This window comes from Pristiophorus japonicus, chromosome 9 (assembly GCF_044704955.1).
Source record: "Pristiophorus japonicus isolate sPriJap1 chromosome 9, sPriJap1.hap1, whole genome shotgun sequence".
NCBI lineage: Eukaryota > Metazoa > Chordata > Chondrichthyes > Pristiophoridae > Pristiophorus > Pristiophorus japonicus.
Window position 1 is genome coordinate 23,667,315 of NC_091985.1, and position 18,872 is coordinate 23,686,186.

Here is an 18,872-nt window from a genome sequence, read left to right on the forward strand (position 1 = left end):
CTGTTACGTTGCTGCATGACGTGACTAACAGGGGTATGTCCTTGAGTGGCTCCATTAGAAACCGGGCCCGTGACTTGAAACTAGCCTGAGAGTTGATCCCGACACCAAGAAACCACACTACCAGTTGGATACTCTACAACCTCAGCTGCTCGTGGTTTTCAGTCCCTGGACAAGCTAGTCTCTACACCTACACTTGGGATGTAAAGGAATATTTTCCATCAGTGACATCAGAATAGACTAGACTAGAGAAAGAAACTCAACCTCATGTTGAGAAAAATTGATGTTTGAATAAAATGTACTTGTTCCACTTGCCACCCCCCATCCCCGCAATAGGACTGGCCACCTTTAATTGCCACAGCAGAACTCAAGAATGTAGCTGAGGGGTAATTTTACGACTCCACCCTGATGGTAACGCAGTCTCATAAACTTACCCCTCTAGTATCTATTTAACAGGTACAATGTAAACCTCTCAAAATTGGGCTGTATTGTATATCTTTATAGTTCAATGTCAATCAGCAAGTATCAAACATATTCCAGTTCCTCATGGAACTATTCACTTAACATATGACTTTTATACAGAAACATTAATTCAACAACTTATTTTGTATTGTTAACCATTACCTGTTAGTATTCGGTAGTTTCACCATATACCATACAAAGTTGAATAAGGCATAACCTAACTCAAAGTAGCGAGCGGCATCTTCTGCTGTCTAAGAGAAAGCAAGAGCATTAGTATTACGAAAGCTGCTGTACGAAACAGAACTTGAATCAGTAATACAGCACAAGTGGAAGCCATTAGCTTCACTGTACCAAAGCATCTTTTCAGTCTGTCTGCAATACGTCAATGCTCACTGGTTAAAATGTACTTCACAATTAAGATTTTGATGTCAAAATGCATCCATGTATAACTATTCTAGGGCAGAGGAGACATTCTAGCAATATTTTGATAGTATTAACGATTCCAGAGACTTGCTCTCATTAGCTCAATACAACCTTGGACCCAATGTTCAGAAAACACAGATTTCTTACTGGAATATTTCTCATTATCTGATGTTCACTCCCCACATATAAATGGCTTCAATCCACAGAATATTGGACTTTCCTGTTCTATTTTGGCATAGTACTGCACCATGAGAGTGCAGAGAAGAACAAGACTGATAAGTATAAAAAGATGAACTGAGGAAAGATCAGACTAGTCTAGGAAGAAAGATGCTAAATCCAGAATACTATTACTAATTAACTCAGTGACCTTAATTTAGAAATAGTGGGACAATTATTACCTGAGCCATTTGCCAATTGGTATAGGGATGAGCAGATTAGAAAGTTAAATGCATGGCTCAAAGAGTGGTGTGGGAGGCAGGGGTTTTGCTTTGTGAGGCACTAGAACCAATACTGGGGAAAGAGGGAGCTGTTCCGTTCTGGAACCGGGCTGGAACCAGTGTCCTGGCAAATCGAATAACTAGGGCAGCAGACAGGGTTTTAAACTAATGAAGGGGGTGGTGGGAGGATTCAGGAAAGAGTAAATTTAAAAGCAGCAAGAGAAATGTGAAGGCTCTAGAGCAGAGCAGAGTTTTGGGAAACAATAAGCAGAGTGAGTCAGGAAGGGACAGAGAGAGTAACAAAGGTAATAGGGCATTACTGACTAAAGTGACACCAGAGAAAAATAGAAAAAAGTCAAAGCTGAAGGCACTATATCTGAATGTGCAAAGCAATCGCAACAAAATAGATGAAACTAGCAGATTGGGACAACAAAGAATGACTAAGAAAGCAATAAAGAAAGGAAAGATAGATTACGAAAGTAAACTTGCACAAAACATAAAAACAGATAGTAAAAGCTTTTACCGACATATAAAACGGAAAAGAGTGACTAAAGTAAATGTTGGTCCCTTAGAAGATGAGAAGGGGGATTTAATAATGGGAAATGTGGAAATGGCTGAGACCTTAAACAATTATTTTTCTTCGGTCTTCACAGTGGAAGACACAAAAACCATGCCAAAAATTGCTGGTCACGGGAATGTGGGAAGGGAGGACCTTGAGATAATCACTATCACTAGGGGGGTAATGCTGGACAGGCTAATGGGACTCAAGGTAGACAAGTCCCCTGGTCCTGATGAAATGCATCCTAGGGTATTAAAAGAGATGGCGGAAGTTATAGCAAATGCATTTGTTTTAATCTACCAAAATTCTCTGGACTCTGGGGAGGTACCAGCGGATTGGAAAGCAGCTAATGTAACGCCTCTATTTAAAAAAGGGGGCAGACAAAACGCAGGTAACTATAGGCCGGTTAGTTTAACATCTGTAGTGGGGAAAATGCTTGAAGCTATCATTAAGGAAGAAATAGCAGGACATCTAGATAGGAATAGTGCAATCAAGCAGACGTAACATAGATTCATGAAGGGGAAATCATGTTTAACTAATTTACTGGAATTCTTTGAGGATATAACAAGCATGGTGGATGGAGGTGTACCGATGGATGTGGTGTATTTAGATTTCCAAAAGGCATTCGATAAGGTGCCACACAAAAGGTTACTGCAGAAGATAAAGATACGCGGAGTCAGAGGAAATGTATTAGCATGGATAGAGAATTAGCTAGCTAACAGAAAGCAGAGAGTCGGGATAAATGGGTCCTTTTCGGGTTGGAAATCGGTGGTTAGTGGTGTGCCACAGGGATCAGTTTTGGGACCACAACTGTTTACAATATACATAGATGACCTGGAAGAAGGGACAGAGTGTAGTGTAACAAAATTTGCAGGTGACACAAAGATTAGTGGGAAAGCGGGTTGTGTAGAGGACACAGAGAGGCTGCAAAGAGATTTAGATAGGTTAAGCGAATGGGCTAAGGTTTGGCAGATGGAATACAATGTCAGAAAATGTGAGGTCATCCACCTTGGAAAAAAAAACAGTAAAAGGGAATATTATTTGAAGGTGGAGAAATTACAACATGCTTTGGTGCAGAGGGACCTGGGGGTCCTTGTGCATGAATCCCAAAAAGTTAGTTTTCAGGTGCAGCAGGTAATCAGGAAGGCGAATGGAATGTTGGCCTTCATTGCAAGAGGGATGGAGTACAAAAGCAGGGAGGTCCTGCTGCAACTGTATAGGGTATTGGTGAGGCCGCACCTGGAGTACTGTGTGCAGTTTTGGTCACCTTTCTTAAGGAAGGATATATTAGCTTTGGAGAGGGTACAGAGACGATTCACTCGGCTGATTCCGGAGATGAGGGGGTTACTTTATGATGATAGATTGAGTCGACATGGGTCTTTACTCATTGGAGTTCAGAGGATGAGGGATGATCTTATAGAAACATTTAAAATAATGAAAGGGATAGACAAGATAGAGGCAGAGAGGATGTTTTCACTGATCGGGGAGACTAGAACTAGGGGGCACAGCCTCAAAATACGGGGGAGCCAATTTAAAACCGAGTTGAGAAGGAATTTTTTCTCCCAGAGGGTTGTGAATCTGTGGAATTCTCTGCCCAAGGAAGCAGTTGAGGCTAGCTCATTGAATGTATTCAAATCATAGATAGATAGATTTTTAACCAATAAGGGAATTAAGGGTTACAGGGAGCGGGCGGGTAAGTGGAGCTGAGTCCACGGCCAGATCAGCCATGATCTTATTGAATGGCGGAGCAGGCTCGAGGGGCTAGATGGCCTACTCCTGTTCCTAATTCTTATGTTCTGATGAATTAATAGCGCAGATAGATATTAATAGGTTTTATCTAATAGCCATTATGGAGAAGTGGTTGCAAAGTGACCATGATTGGGAAGTAAATATTCCAGGCTACTTAACTTTTAGAAGAGATAGGCAAAATGGAAAAGGAGGAGGGGTAGCCCTGATAATAAAGGATGGAATAAAGATCTTAGCATGGAAAAGCAGGAAGTAGAATCAGTTTGGGTGGAGCTAAGAAACAGCAAAGGGTAGAAACATTGTTGGGAGTTGTTTATAGGCCCTCAAACAGTAATGGCAATGTAGGGCACAGTATAAATCAGGAAATTAGAGGTGCATGTAACAAGGGTAATACGGTAATCATGGGGGACTCTAATCTACATACAGACTGGGCAAACTAAATTTGCAGTAATAGTGTGGAGGATGAATTCATGGAATGTATACAAGATGGCTTCCTAGATCAGTATGTTGAGGAACCAACTAGAGAAATAGGTTATTTTAGATCTAGTATTGTGCAATGAGAAAGGGTTAATTAATAACCTTGTAGTAAAGGGGCCGTTAGGGAAGAGTGACCGTAATATAATAGAATTTTCGATTAAGTTTGAAAGTGATTTAGTTAAATCCGAAACTAGAGTCTTAAATCTAAACAAAGCAAACTACGTAGGTATGAGGGGTGAGATGGCTAAGGTAGATTAGGAACCTACATTAAAAGGGATGACGGTAGATGAGCAATGGCTAGCATTTAAAGAATTAATATATAATTTACAACAAATTTGCATTCCTTTTAGGTATAAAATCCTCACAGGAAAAGTGATCCAACCGTGGCTAACAAGAGAAGTTAAAGATAGTATTAAAAATCAAAGGAAAAGGCTAAAAATGTTGCCAAAAAGAGCAGTAAGCCTGACAATTGGGAGGATCTTAAAATTCAGCAAAGGAGGACCAAGAAATTGATAAAGAAAGGGAAAATCGAATATGAGTGTAAACTAGCGAGACACATAAAAACAGATGGTAAAAGCTTCTACAGGAATGTAAAAAGGAAAACATTAGCAAAAATAAATGTGGGTCCCCTACAGGCTTAGACAGGAGAAATTATAATGGGGAATAAGGAAATGGCAATGAAATTAAACAAATACTTTGTGTCTGTCTTCACGGAAAAAGACACAAAAACCATCCCAGAAATAGCGAGAGTGAGGAACTCAAAGAGATTAGTATTAGTAAAAATATAGTACTGGAGAACGCCGATAAATCCCCTGGACCTGATGGCCGACATCCTCGGGTTTTGAAAGAGGTGGTTATAGAGATAAGGGATGCATTGGTTGTCATCTTCCAAAATTCCATGGATTTTAGAACGGTTCCCGCAGATTAGAAGATAGCTAATGTAACCCCGCTGCTTAAGAAAGGAAGGAGAGAGAAAACGGGGAACTACAGACCATTTAGCCTGACGTCAATACATAAGAATTAGGAGCAGGAGTAGGCTATTTAGCCTCTCGAGCTTGCTCTGCCATTTAATAAGATCATAGTTGATCTGATCATGAGCTCAGCTCCACTTTCCTGCCCGCTCCACATAACCCTTTACTCCCTTATCATTCAAAAATCTGTCTAGCTCCACCTTAAATATATTCAATGACCCAGCCTCCAGAGCTCTCTGGGGAAGATAATTCCAAGATTCATGACCCTCTGAGAGAAGAAATTCCTTCTCATTTCTGTTTTAAATGGGCGACCCCTTATTCTGAAATTATGCCCCCTTCTTCTAGATTACCCCACGAGGGGAAACATCCTCTCTGCATCTACCCTGTCAAGCCTCTTCAGAATCTTCTATGTTTCAATAAGATCCCCTCTCATTCTTCTAAACTCCAATGAGTATAGGCCGAACCTGCCTTAATAAGACAACCCCTTCAACCTCGTGAACCTTCTCTGAACTGCCTCCAATGCAAGTATATCCCTCTTTAAATAAGGAGACCAAAACTGTACGCAGTACTCTAGGTATGGTCTCACCAACGCCCAGTACAGTTGTAGCAGGACTTACTTTTATACTCCATCCTTCTTACAATAGACTTTTTCTGTTTCATGTACAAGGACCCCAGATCCCACTGTACCTCAGCATTTTGTAATCTCTCCCCATTTAAATAATAATTTTCCTTTTTATTTTTCCTACCAAAGAGGATAACCTCACATTTTCCCACATTATACTCCATCTGCCAATTTTTTGCCCACTCACTTAGCCTATCTATATCCCTTTGCAGATTCTATGCGTCCTTCACACAATTTTCTTTCAAATCTATATTTGTATCAGCAACTTTGGCAACATTACACTCGGTCCCTTCATCCAAGTCATTAACATAGACTGTAACTAGTTGAGGCCCCAGCACTGATCCCTGTGGCACCTACTAGTTACAGTTTGCCAACCTGAAAATGAACCATTTACCCCGACTCTCTGCTAGTTAGCCAATTCTCTATCCGTGCTAATATATTACCCCCGACCCTGTGAGCTCTTACCTTGTGCAGTAATCTTTTATGTGGCACCTTGTCGAATGCCTTCTGGAAATCCAAATACACCACATCTACTGGTTCCTCTTTATCCACCCTGTTCGTTACATCCTCAAAGAACTCCAGTAAATTTGTCAAATATGATTACCTTTTCATAAAACCATGCTGACTCTGCTTAACTGTACAGGTATTATGATTTTCTAAATGTCCTGCTACCACTTCCTTAATAATGGACTCCAGCATTTTCCCAATGAGGGATGTTAGACTAACTGGTCTATAGTTTCCTGCTTTTTGTTTCCCTCGTTTTTTAAATAGGGGCGTTACATTTGCGGTTTTCCAGTCCGCTGGAACCTCTCCAGAATCCAGGGAATTTTGGTAGATTACAACCAATGCATCCACTATCTCTGCAGCCACATCTATTAAGACCCTAGGATGCAGGCCATCAGGTCCAGGGGATTTGTCCACCTTTAGTCCCATTAGTTTGCCTAGTACTTTTTCTCTAGTGATAGTGATTGTTTTAATTTCCCCTCCCAATAGCCCCTTGATTATCAATTATTGGGATGCTTTAAATGTCTTCTACCGTGAAGACCGATACAAAATATTTGTTCAAAGTCACTGCCATTTCCCTGTTTTCCATTATTCCCCAGTGTCATCCTCCAAGGGACCAACGTTTACTTTAGCTACTCTCTTCCTTTTTATATACCCGTAGAAGCTCTTACTGTCTTTTTATATTTCTTGCTAATTTATTCTCTCAAATTATTTTTTCTCAATTATTTTTTTAGTCATCCTTTGCTGGTTTCCAAAAATTTCCCAATCGTCTGGCCTTCCACTATTCTTCACAACACTGTATGCCTCTGTTTTCAATTTCATACATCCTTTATTTCCTTAGTTAGCCATGGATAGTTCATCTTTCCCTTAGAGTCTTTGGGCTGAAATTGCCCCTTTCCTTCAGGTCTGTTACCACCACAAATCAGCGGCCACGCTGCGGAGTGGAGTGGCTGATGACTTTTGGTGGAATGGACGCTACTGGCCCAATTTTCCCGGCAGTGGCCCGATCCCCCCTTCCTCCACTCCCCCACCTCTCCGCTGCTGCCGATCGGTGTTAAGCATGTCATCACCATGCGCACCGCCGATCTACTCCCCCGACAGCGACATTCCACTCGGAAAATCTTCGGCCCACCCGGCGGTGCCAAAATAACCTTTACCCCAATGGTCCAGTGAGGCCGTGGCCTTCTACAGTGGCGGTGCGACTTCCCTGAAAGGGGAGGGCGCACTGCTGCTGCCACCATTTTTTTTTGTTGGCCGACTGTCAGTTTGGCCACGACAACTATGCCCCCGGTTCGGCCGGGATGCCAGCAGGCAGCCTGGTACCCCCTCTTGGCCGAATCCCTCCCTGGTGAGCCAGTGGGCTGAGGATTAAAAACCACGGAGGTTCTCCCCTTTAAGTGAAGGGGAGAGTCATGGTGACGTGGCCTGCGATGATGCCATCACGGCAGTGAATATGCACCGTCCCCAACATCCGCCCCTCAGCTGCCGTGTTTTTACTCCTCAGGTGTAGTCACCGCCCCCCATTATGACCGACTTCTGGATGAAAACAAACAAAAAAAAAGAGCGGAATTTCCCGAAAGAGTCAACCTGAACCGCAGCTACGGTAAATAAAACATAGAAAGGGGTGAATGCGCCCCATTTCTGGAGGGGGGCAATTTCTACCTCTTTCTTTCTCACTGCAATATATCTTTGCTGAGAGTTATGAAATATCTCCTTAAATGTTTGCCACTGCTCATCTACCGTCACACCCTTTAATCTATTATCCCACTTTAGCTAACTCTGCCTTCATACCTTTGTAATTGCCTTTATTTAAGTTCAGGACACGAGTTTGAGACCTAGTTTTCTCACCCTCAAACTGATTTGAAAGTCTACCATGCTATGATCACTCTTCCCAAGAGGATCCTTTACTATGAGGTCATTAATTAATCCAGTCCCATTACACATTACCAGATCTAAAATAGTCTGCTCCCTGGTTGGTTCCACAGTGTATTGTTCTGAGAAACCATCCCGAATACATTCTGCGAACTCTTCCTTAAGTCTACTTTGCCAATTTGATTTGTCTAATCAATATGAAGATTAAAATCACCCATGATTATTGCAGTACCTTTCTTACCCTTATTTCTTGATTTATACTCTATCCAACAGTGTAGCTACTATTAAGGGGGCCTACGGACTACCCCTACCAGTGATTTCTTTCCATTATTATTTCTTATCTCTATCCAAAATGATTCTACATTTTGATCTGAGCCACTATCATTTGTCACTACTGCACTGATCTCATCCTTTATTCACAGAGCTATCCCACCTCCTTTTCCTTTCTGCCTATCCTTCTGAAATGTCAAATACATTTTGAATATCCAGTTCCCAGCCTTGGTCACCTTGCAACCACGTCTCTATAATGGCTATCAGATCATACCCATTTGTTTCTATTTGTGTCATCAATTCATTTATCTTGTTACGAATGCTGTGTGCATTCAGATAAAGAGCCTTTAATTTTGTCTTTTTACCATTTTTCCCTACTCTGACCCCACTTTCTAATGCACTCTTATGTTTATCTGTCCCTTCCTGTCACACTCTGGTTATCATTACCCTTATCGCTATCCTGCACTATTGCCTTCTGCTTTCTTTTTGACTTTTAAAATTTTCACTCACCTGCATCCTCCCCCCCACTATTTAGTTTAAAGCCCTATCTACAGCCCTAGTTAATCGATTTGCCAGGATACTGGTCCCAGCCTGATTCAAATGAAGCCCGTCCCGACGGAATAGCTCCCTCTTATCCCAATATTAATGCCAGTGCTCCAAGAATCGAAACCCATTTCTCCCACACCAATCTTTGAGCCACGTGTTCATCGCGCCGATCTTATTAACCCTATGCAAATTTGCTCTTGGCTCAGGTAGTAATCCAGAGATTATTACCTTTGTGGTTCTGCTTTTGAATTTAGTCCCTAGCTGCTCATACTCCCTCAGCAGAACCTCTTTCTTTGTCCTACCTATGTCTTTGGTACCCACGTGGACCACGAAAACGGGATCTTTCCCCTCCCACTCAAAGTTCCTCTCCAGCCCAGAGGAGATGTCCTTAACCCTGGCACCGGGCAGTCAACACAGCATTCAGGACTCGTGCTCTCAGGTGAGGGAAGTCGGGAAAATGCTAGAATCTATTATTAAAGACTTGGTAATAGGGCCCTTAGAAAATAATAATACAGTTGGGCAGAGTCAATGTGGATTTATGAAAGGGAAATTATGTTTGATGTATCAGTTGAGTTTTTTGAGGTTATAACTAGCAGAATAGGTAAGGAAGTGCTGTATTTGGATTTTCAGAAGGTGTTCGATAAGGTGCCACACTAGAGGTTATTAAACAAAATTAGTGTTCATGGGATTGGGGGTAATATTCTAGCATGGATTAAGGATTGGTTAACGGACAGAAAACAGAGAGTAGGAATAAAGAGGTCATTTTCAGGTTGACATGCAATTAACTAGTGGGGTGCCACAATGATCGGTGCTTGGGCCCCAGCTACTCACAATCTATATCAATGATTTAGATGAGGGGACCAAAATCCAAGTTTGCTAATGATATAAAACTAGGCGATAATGTAAGTTGTGAGGAGGGTGCAAAGAGACTTCAAGGGGATATAGACAGGATATAGAAAGGCTAAGTGAGTGGGCAAGAACATGGCAAATTGAATATAATATGGAGAAATGTGAAGTTATCCACTTTAAAAATAGAAAACCAGAGTACTTTTAAATGGTGAGAGATTGGGAAATGTTGGTGTTCAGAGGGACCTCGGTGTATTTGTACACGAATCACTGAAAGTTAACATGCTGGTACAGAAAGCAATTAAGAAAGCAAATGGTAAGTTGGCCTTTATTACAAGAGGATTTGAGTATAAGAGTAAAGACATGTTAGGGTCCTGGTGAGACCGCACCTGCAATATTCTCATTAAAACATACAACATTCTTACAGGGCTTGACAGGGTAGATGCTGGGAGGATGTTTCCTCTGGCTGAGGAGTCTAGAACCAGGGGTCACAGTCTCAGAATAAGGGGTCGACCATTTAGGAGATGAGGAGAAACTTCTTCAGTCAGAGGGTAGTGATTCTTTGGAATTCTCTATCCCAGAGGGCTGTGGAAGGTCAGTCTTTGAGTATATTCAAGACATAAATTGATAGACTATTAGATATTAAAGGAATCAAGGGATATGGGGATAGTGCAGGAAAGTGGAGTTGAGGTAAAAGATCAGCCGTGATCTCATTGAATGGCGCAGCAGGCTCGAGGGGCTGAATGGCCTAATCCTACTCCTAATTCTTATGTTCTTATTTTAAATCAAATATTGGGAAGAACATCTCAACTCAAGTAAAAGGGAAATATGCAGATGCTGGAAGTATGAAACAGAAACAAAAGATGTTGGAAATACACAGCAGGTCAGACAACATTTGTAAAGAGAAAAGGTAAGTTATGGTTTTTCAAGTATTTATCTTCCATATTCTAATGAGGAGTACACACCTGACATGTCATTGTGGGCTAGACTTTCCACTTTGCTGGCTATCGCCCAAAAAATGGCCGATGTTCCAACCTTGACGATGTGTCAGCCTTCATGACTTTCGGCTCAGCGATAGCCCAGCGAAGCGAAATGGGCCCAACGATAGATCAACGAAGCGAAACGGGCCCAGCGATAGCCCAGTGATGTGGAAGGCAAAGCTTCCCTAGCAACGGCCTTCTGCGCATGCGTTTTTTTTTTGGTGGACAGCTTTTCCCACATTTCGGGAGGTCAGGGGCCATCCACACATGCGCAGAAGGCAGTTATGGAGGGAGAGAGAGAGAGAGAGGGGAAAAAGAAAGCAGAGGAGGAAAACATAGTTCGCAAGAGTGAGAGATTCAAAAAAAAATAAAGAGAAGAGAACAATGGCATCATCAGACAGTGTGGAGGGGGGTAGGAAGAGGGCAAAGCCCTTTTCCGACGAGGCCAATGAGGCTCTCATCCAGGAAGTGAACTCCCGGTGAGCCAAATTAACCCGGGGTGGCAGTGGGAAACCTCCATCCCGGGCGTACCGAAAAATTTGGGGTCAGATTGCGGATGTCGTCTCCTCGGCGTCCCACGAGGCGAGGGGGCCCGACCAGTGCCGGAAGCACTAGAACAGCCTTGTGGCATTAGCAAGAGTAAGTACAGATTTTATATTGTATTGATGAAGATTGTAATTATAATTATAATAGTAAATCTCATGGATTGAATTAAATTTTGTAAATTCTTACATACATACATACACATATATATAGAATCCCTGCTAAGGTCTGGACAGGGTTATGAACCTGTGCCCTTTTTAAGTCTCTCTGGCTGCTGTCACTTACACAGGGACCCAGCATGGACTGTGGGAGAGCTACACTTGCTCACTGTCTGCCCTGGGACACTTTTGTACATTAGCTCCTGCCATTGCTGAGTTCAATGGCGATTGTAGTATAGAGAGATGTATGTGTCATGCTTTAGGTCCTAAACATGCTGAGCTTTGTTATAATCGTGCATCAATTGTTGATCCTATTTGCATGTAACATTTGAAACTGTTGTGTTTCCATGATACTACCTAGTCAATTGGCTTATGCCACGCTCTTTTCACGCTTGCAGCAGAAGATATCTAACAACCGCTCTGAGCAGAGGCGCCCCAGAGGGGGGCCCTGCTCAGGTGCAGCCACTGATCGACCTCGAGGAGCGTGCTGTGGCACTTGTGGGGACCCACAGTCGCTCGGCCACCCCCCGTGGTGTTACGGAACCCTCCTATGCGTCACGTGAGTAATGTCTCAGTTTTAAAGTAATGTAACATCATGTAATGATAATGCAATATACGAATGATGTCATGTCAAGTCATATCATGCATGCAGCCTTTATGCTACTCAGGTTGACAACATAAGAACATAAGCAATAAGAGCAGGTGAAGGTATTCTGGCCATCTGTCCCCTTTTATGTGCGCTCCCATAAACCCTCACTCCCTATTCTGTCCATCCGCGACTGATGCAGCCGCGACAGCTTTCTGGGCAGTGAAATCTTCATGGTGCATTAATAGGTAACATATCTCGGTAATGTGTACCCTTCTGTTCTAATAAGCTCAACAGGCTCAATTGTGCTTTGAAGGTCAACCGGCGGCGCAAGTGGAGGCTGCACCTGCACCTATGCAGGTGTCATTCACCATGGGTGGTGAGAAACAGGAGGAAGAGTCTATGACCACCGAACCAGAGGAGGAGGAGGAGGAAGTTATGGAAGCTAGAGGGGGATGAACCTGCAGCTACTTTAGAAATCACCTGAAGTGGTACCGGTACCAAGCAGCGAGCAGCCGGCAACGTCAAGGCGCTTTATAGAAACATAGAAAATAGGTGCAGGAGTAGGCCATTCGGCCCTTGGAGCCTGCACCACCATTCAATATGATCGTGGCTGATCATGCAACTTCAGTACCCCACTGTTGCCTTCTCTCCATACCCCCTGATCCCTTTAGCCATAAGGGCCACATCTGACTCCCTTTTGAATATAACCAATGAACAGGACTCAACAACTTTCTATGGCAGAGAATTCCACAGGTTCACAATACTCTGGGTGAAAAAGTTTCTCCTCATCTCGGTCCTATATGGCTTATCCTTAGACTGTGACCCCTAGTTCTGGACTTCCCCAACATCGGGAACATTCTTCCTGCATCTAACCTGTCCAATCCCGTCAGAATTTTATATGCTTCTATGAGATCCCCTCTCATTCTTCTAAATTCCAGAGAATACATGCCTAGTCGATCCAGTCTCTCCTCATATGTCAGTCCTGCCATCCCGGGAATCAGTCTGGTGAACCTTCGCTGCACTCCCTCAATAGCAAGAATGTCCTTCCTCAGATTAGGAGACCAAAACTGTACACAATATTCAAGGTGTGGCCTCACCAAGGCCCTGTACAACTGTTGTAAGACTTCCCTGCTCCTATACTCAAATCCTCTCGTTATGAAGGCCAACATGCCATTTGCCTTCTTAACTGCCTGCTGTACCTGCATGCCTACTTTCAATGACTGATGTACCATGACACCCAGGTTTCGTTGCACCTCCCCTTTTACTAATCTGTCACCATTCCGATAATATTCTGCCTTCCTGTTTTTCCCACCAAAGTGGATAACCTCACACTTATCCACATTATACTGCATCTGCCATATATTTGCCCACTCACCTAACCTGTCCAAGTCACTCTGCAGTCTCTTAGCATCCTCCTCACAGCTCACACTGCCACCCAGCTTAGTATCATCTGCAAACTTGGAGAGATTGCATTAAATTCCTTTGTCCAAATCATTAATATATATTGTAAATAGCTGGGGTCCCAACACTGAACCTTGCGATACCCCATTAGTCACTGCCTGCTATTCTGAAAAGGACCCGTTTATTCCCACTCTTTGCTTCCTGTCTGCCAATCAGTTCTCTATACATGTCAATACATTACCCCCAATCCCATGTGCCTTAATTTTGCACACTAATCTCTTGTGTGGGACCTTGTCAAAAGCCATTTGAAAGTCCAAATACACCACATCCACTGGTTCTCCCTTATCCACTCTACTAGTTACATCCTCAAAAAAATGTAGAAGATTTGTCAAGCATGATTTGCTTTTCATAAATCCATGCTGACTTAGATTGATCCTGTCACTGCTTTCCAAATGCGCAGCTATTACATCTTAAGTAATTGATTCCAACATATTCCCCACTACCGATGTCAGGCTAACCGGTCTATAATTCCCTGTTTTCTCTCTCCCTCCTTTTTTAAAAAGTGGGGTTACATTAGCTACCCTCCAATCCATAAGAACTGATCCAGAGTCTATGGAATGTGGGAAAATGACCATCAATGCACCCACTATTTCTAGGTCCACTTCATAAGTACTCTGGGATGCAGACTATCAGGCCTTAGGGATCTATTGGCCTTCAATCCCATCAATTTCCCGAACACAATTTCCTGGCTAATAAGGATTTCCTTCAGTTCCTGCTTCTCGCTAGATCCTCTGTCCTCTATTATTTTCGGGAGGTTATTTGCGTCTTCCTTAGTGAAGACAGAACCAAAGTATTTGTTGAATTGGTCTGCCATTTTCTTGTTCCCCATTATGAATTCACCTGATTCTGACTGCAAGGGACCTACATTTGTCTTCACTAATCTTTTTCTCTTTACATATCTATAGAAGCTCTTGCAGTCAGTTTTTATGTTCCCTGCAAGCTTACTCTCATACTCTATTTTCTCCCTCCTAATTAAACCCTTAGTCCTCCTCTGCTGGATTCTAAATTTCTCCCAGTCCTCAGGTTTGCTGCTTTTGCTAGCCAATTTATATCCCTCTTTGGATTTAACACTATTCCTAATTTCCCTTGTAGCCATGGTTGAGCCACCTTCCCCTTTTTATTTTTACACCAGACAAGGATGTACAGTTGTTGTCGTTCATCCATGTGATCTTTAAATGTCTGCCATTGCCTATCCACCATCAGCTCTTTAGGTATCATTCGCCAGTCTATCCGAGCCAATTCATGTCTCATACCATCGAAGTTACGTTTCTTTGTGGATAAATGTGAGGTTATCCACTTTGGTGGTAAAAACAGAGAGACAGACTATTATCTGAATGGTGACAGATTAGGAAAAGGGGTGGTGCAACGAGACCTGGGTGTCATGGTACATCAGTCATTGAAGGTTGGCATGCAGGTACAGCAGGTGGTTAAGAAAGCAAATGGCATGTTGGTCTTCATAGCGAGGGGATTTGAGTACAGGGGCAGGGAGGTGTTATTACAGTTGTACAGGGCCTTGGTGAGGCCACACCTGGAGTATTGTGTACAGTTTTGGTCTCCTAACTTGAGGAAGGACGTTCTTGCTATTGAGGGAGTGCAGTGAAGGTTCACCAGACTGATTCCCGGAATGGCGGGACTGACATATCAAGAAAGACTGGATCAACTGGGCTTGTATTCACTGGAGTTCAGAAGAATGAGAGGGGATCTCATAGAAATGTTTAAAATTCTGACGGGTGTAGACAGATTAGATGCAGGAAGAATGTTCCCAATGTTGAGAAAGTCCAGAACCAGGGGGTACAGTCTAAGGATAAGGGGTAAGCCATTTAGGACCGAGATGAGGAGAAACTTCTTCACCCAGAGAGTGGTGAACCTGTGGAATTCTCTACCACAGAAAGTTGTTGAGGCCAATTCACTAAATATATTCAAAAAGGAGTTTGATGTAGTCCTTACTATTAGGGGGATCAAGGGGTATGGCAAGAAAGCAGGAATGGGGTACTGAAGTTGCATGTTCAGCCATGAACTCATTGAATGGCGGTGCAGACTCGAAGGGCCGAATGGCCTACTCCTGCACCTATTTTCTATGTTTCTATGTTGCTATGTTTCTTTAAGTTCAGGACTCTAGTCTCTGAATTAACTGTGTCACTCTCTATCTTAATGAAGAATTCTACCATAAGAACATAAGAATTAGGAACAGGAGTAGGCCATCTAGCCCCTCGAGCCTGCTCCACCATTCAACAAGATCATGGCTGATCTGGCCGTGGACTCAGCTCCACTTACCCGCCCGCTCCCCGTAACCCTTAATTCCCTTATTGGTTAAAAATCTATCTATCTGTGACTTGAATACATTCAATGAGCTAGCCTCAACTGCTTCCTTGGGCAGAGAATTCCACAGATTCACAACCCTCTGGGAGAAGAAATTCCTTCTCAACTCGGTTTTAAATTGGCTCCCCCGTATTTTGAGGCTGTGCCCCCTAGTTCTAGTCTCCCTGACTAGTGGAAACAACCTCTCTGCCTCTATCTTGTCTATCCCTTTCATTATTTTAAATGTTTCTATAAGATCACCCCTCATCTTTCTGAACTCCAACGAGTAAAGACGCAGTCTACTCAATCTATCATCATAAGGTAACCCCCTCATCTCCGGAATCAGCCTAGTGAATCGTCTCTGTACCCCCTCCAAAGCTAGTACATCCTTCCTTAAGTAAGGTGACCAAAACTGCACGCAGTACTCCAGGTGCGGCCTCACCAATACCCTATACAGTTGCAGCAGAACCTTCCTGCTTTTGTACTCCATCCCTCTCGCAATGAAAGCCAACATTCCATTCGCCTTCCTGATTACCTGCTGCACCTGCAAACTAACTTTTTGGGATTCATGCACAAGGACCCCCAGGTCCCTCTGCAACGCAGCATGTTGTAATTTCTCCCCATTCAAATAATATTCCCTTTTACTGTTTTTTTTTCCCAAGGTGGATGACCTCACATTTTCCGACATTGTATTCCATCTGCCAAACCTTCGCCCATTCGCTTAACCTATCTCAATCTCTTTGCAGCCTCTCTGTGTCCTCTACACAACCTGCTTTCCCACTGATCTTTGTGTCATCATATTATGGTCACTCTTCCCCAAGGGGCCTCACACGACCAGATTGCTAATTAATCCTCTCTCATTACACAAGACCCAGTCTACGATGACCTGCTCTTTTGTTGGTTGCGCAACATATTGGTCTAGAAAACCATCACTTATACACTCCAGGAAATCCTCCTCCACAGTACTGCCAGCAGTTGGGTTAGCCCAATCTATATGTAGATTAAAGACACCCATGATAACTGCTGTACCCTTATTGCACGTGTCCCTAATTTCCTGTTTGATGCCATCCCCAACCTCCCTACTACTGTTTGATGGTCTGTACACAACTCCCACTAATGTTTTCTGCCTTTTGGGGTTTCACAGCTTTACCCATAGAGATTCCACATCATCCACACTAACGTCCTTCCTTACTATTGTGTTAATTTCCTCTTTAACCAATAACGCTACCCCACCTCCTTTTCCTTCCTGTCTATCCTTCCTGAATTTTGAATACCCCTGGATGTTGAATTCCCAGCCTTGGTTACCCTGGAGCCAGGTCTCCGTAATCCCAATTACATCATATCCGTTAACAGCTTTCTGTGCAGTTAATTCATCCACCTTATTACGAATGCTCCTTGCACTGAGACTCAGAGCCTTCAGGCTTGTTTTTTTAACACTCTTTGTTCTTTTAGAATTATGTTGTAATGTGGCCTTTTTTGATTTTTGCCCTTGATTTCTCTGCCCTCCACTCTTGTTTTTCTCCTTCCTACCTTTTGCTTCTGCCCCCTTTTTACTTCCCATCCCCCTGCCATAATTGTTTAAACCTTCCCCAACAGCACTGGCAAACACTCCCCCTAGGACATTGGTTCCGGTCCTGCCCCAGGTGCAGATCGCCCCGTTTGTACTGGCCCCACCTCCTCCAGAACCGGTTCCGATGTCCCAGGAATTTGAATCCCTCCCCCTTGCACCATTCCTCAAGCCACGTATTCATCTGAACTATCCTGCTATTCCTACTCTGACTAGCACGTGGCACTGGTAGCAATCCTGAGATTACTATATTTGAGGTCCTACTTTTTAATTTAACTCCTAGCTCCCTAAATTCAGCTTGTAGGACCTCATCCCGCTTTTTACCTATATCGTTGGTATCTATATGCACCACGACAGCTGGCTGTTCACCCTCCCCCTCCAGAATGCCCTGCAGCCGCTCCGAGACATCCTTGACCCTTGCACCAGGGAGGCAACATACCATCCTGTGGTCTCGTTTGCGGCTGCAGAAACGTCTATCTGTTCCCCTTACAATAGAATCCCTTATCGCTATAGATCTCCCACTCTTTTACCTGCCTTCCTGTACAGCAGAGCCACCCATGGTGCCATGAACTTGGCTGGTGCTACCTTCCCCTGTTGAGCCATCTTCTCCCAACAGTACCCAAAATGTTATATCTGTTTTTATATTTCGTGCTAGTTTACTTTCATAATCTATCTTCCCTCACTTAATCATTTTTTTAGTCGTTCTCTGCTGGCTTAAAAAAATTTCCCAATCCTCTGGTCTCCCACTAGCTCATCAACCATCCCATACTTTAGTCTATTTTCCCAGTCCACTTTAGCCAACTCTGCCCTCATACCTTTGTATTCTCCATTATTTAAGCTTCGGACCCTGGTTTGAGAACCAACCTTCTCACCCCTCAACTGAATTTGAAAGTCAACCATATTATGGTCACTCATTCCTAGAGGATCTTTCACCAAGAGATCATTTATTAATCCTGCCTCATTACACAGTACTAGATCTATTATATATGCAGACTATAGATATACTCTCTGTGTAGTCATTGTATAGTTGCATAAGATGGAGACTTGTTTACCTGATGTACTATCAATAAGGTTTACACTGTGTATATACTATGCTGGCACCACTAGAAGGTGCAACTGGTGGAGACCGGGGTTTCCTGCCCTAGTGGCAGGGGCTGTATAAAAGGGGAGCCACCATGCATGTCCCTCACTCTGGAATTACAAATAAAAGACCAAGGTCACTACAATTTGAGTACAGCACATTGCCTCGTGGAGCCATTCATAGGTACATAACAAACATAACAAGATCTAAGATAGCCTGCTCCCTGGTTTGTTCAGCAACAAACTGTTCAAGGAAACTATCCCAGGTACACTCTATGAACTCCTCCTCAAGGCTACCCTGGCCAATTTGCTTTGTCCAATCAATATGAAAGTTATAATCACCCATGATTATTGCCTTTCCTTTATTACAAGCCTCCGTTATTTCTTGATTTATACTCCGTCCAACCATGTAGCTACTGTTAGGGGGCCTATATACTACGCCCACCAGTGACTTTTTCCCTTTA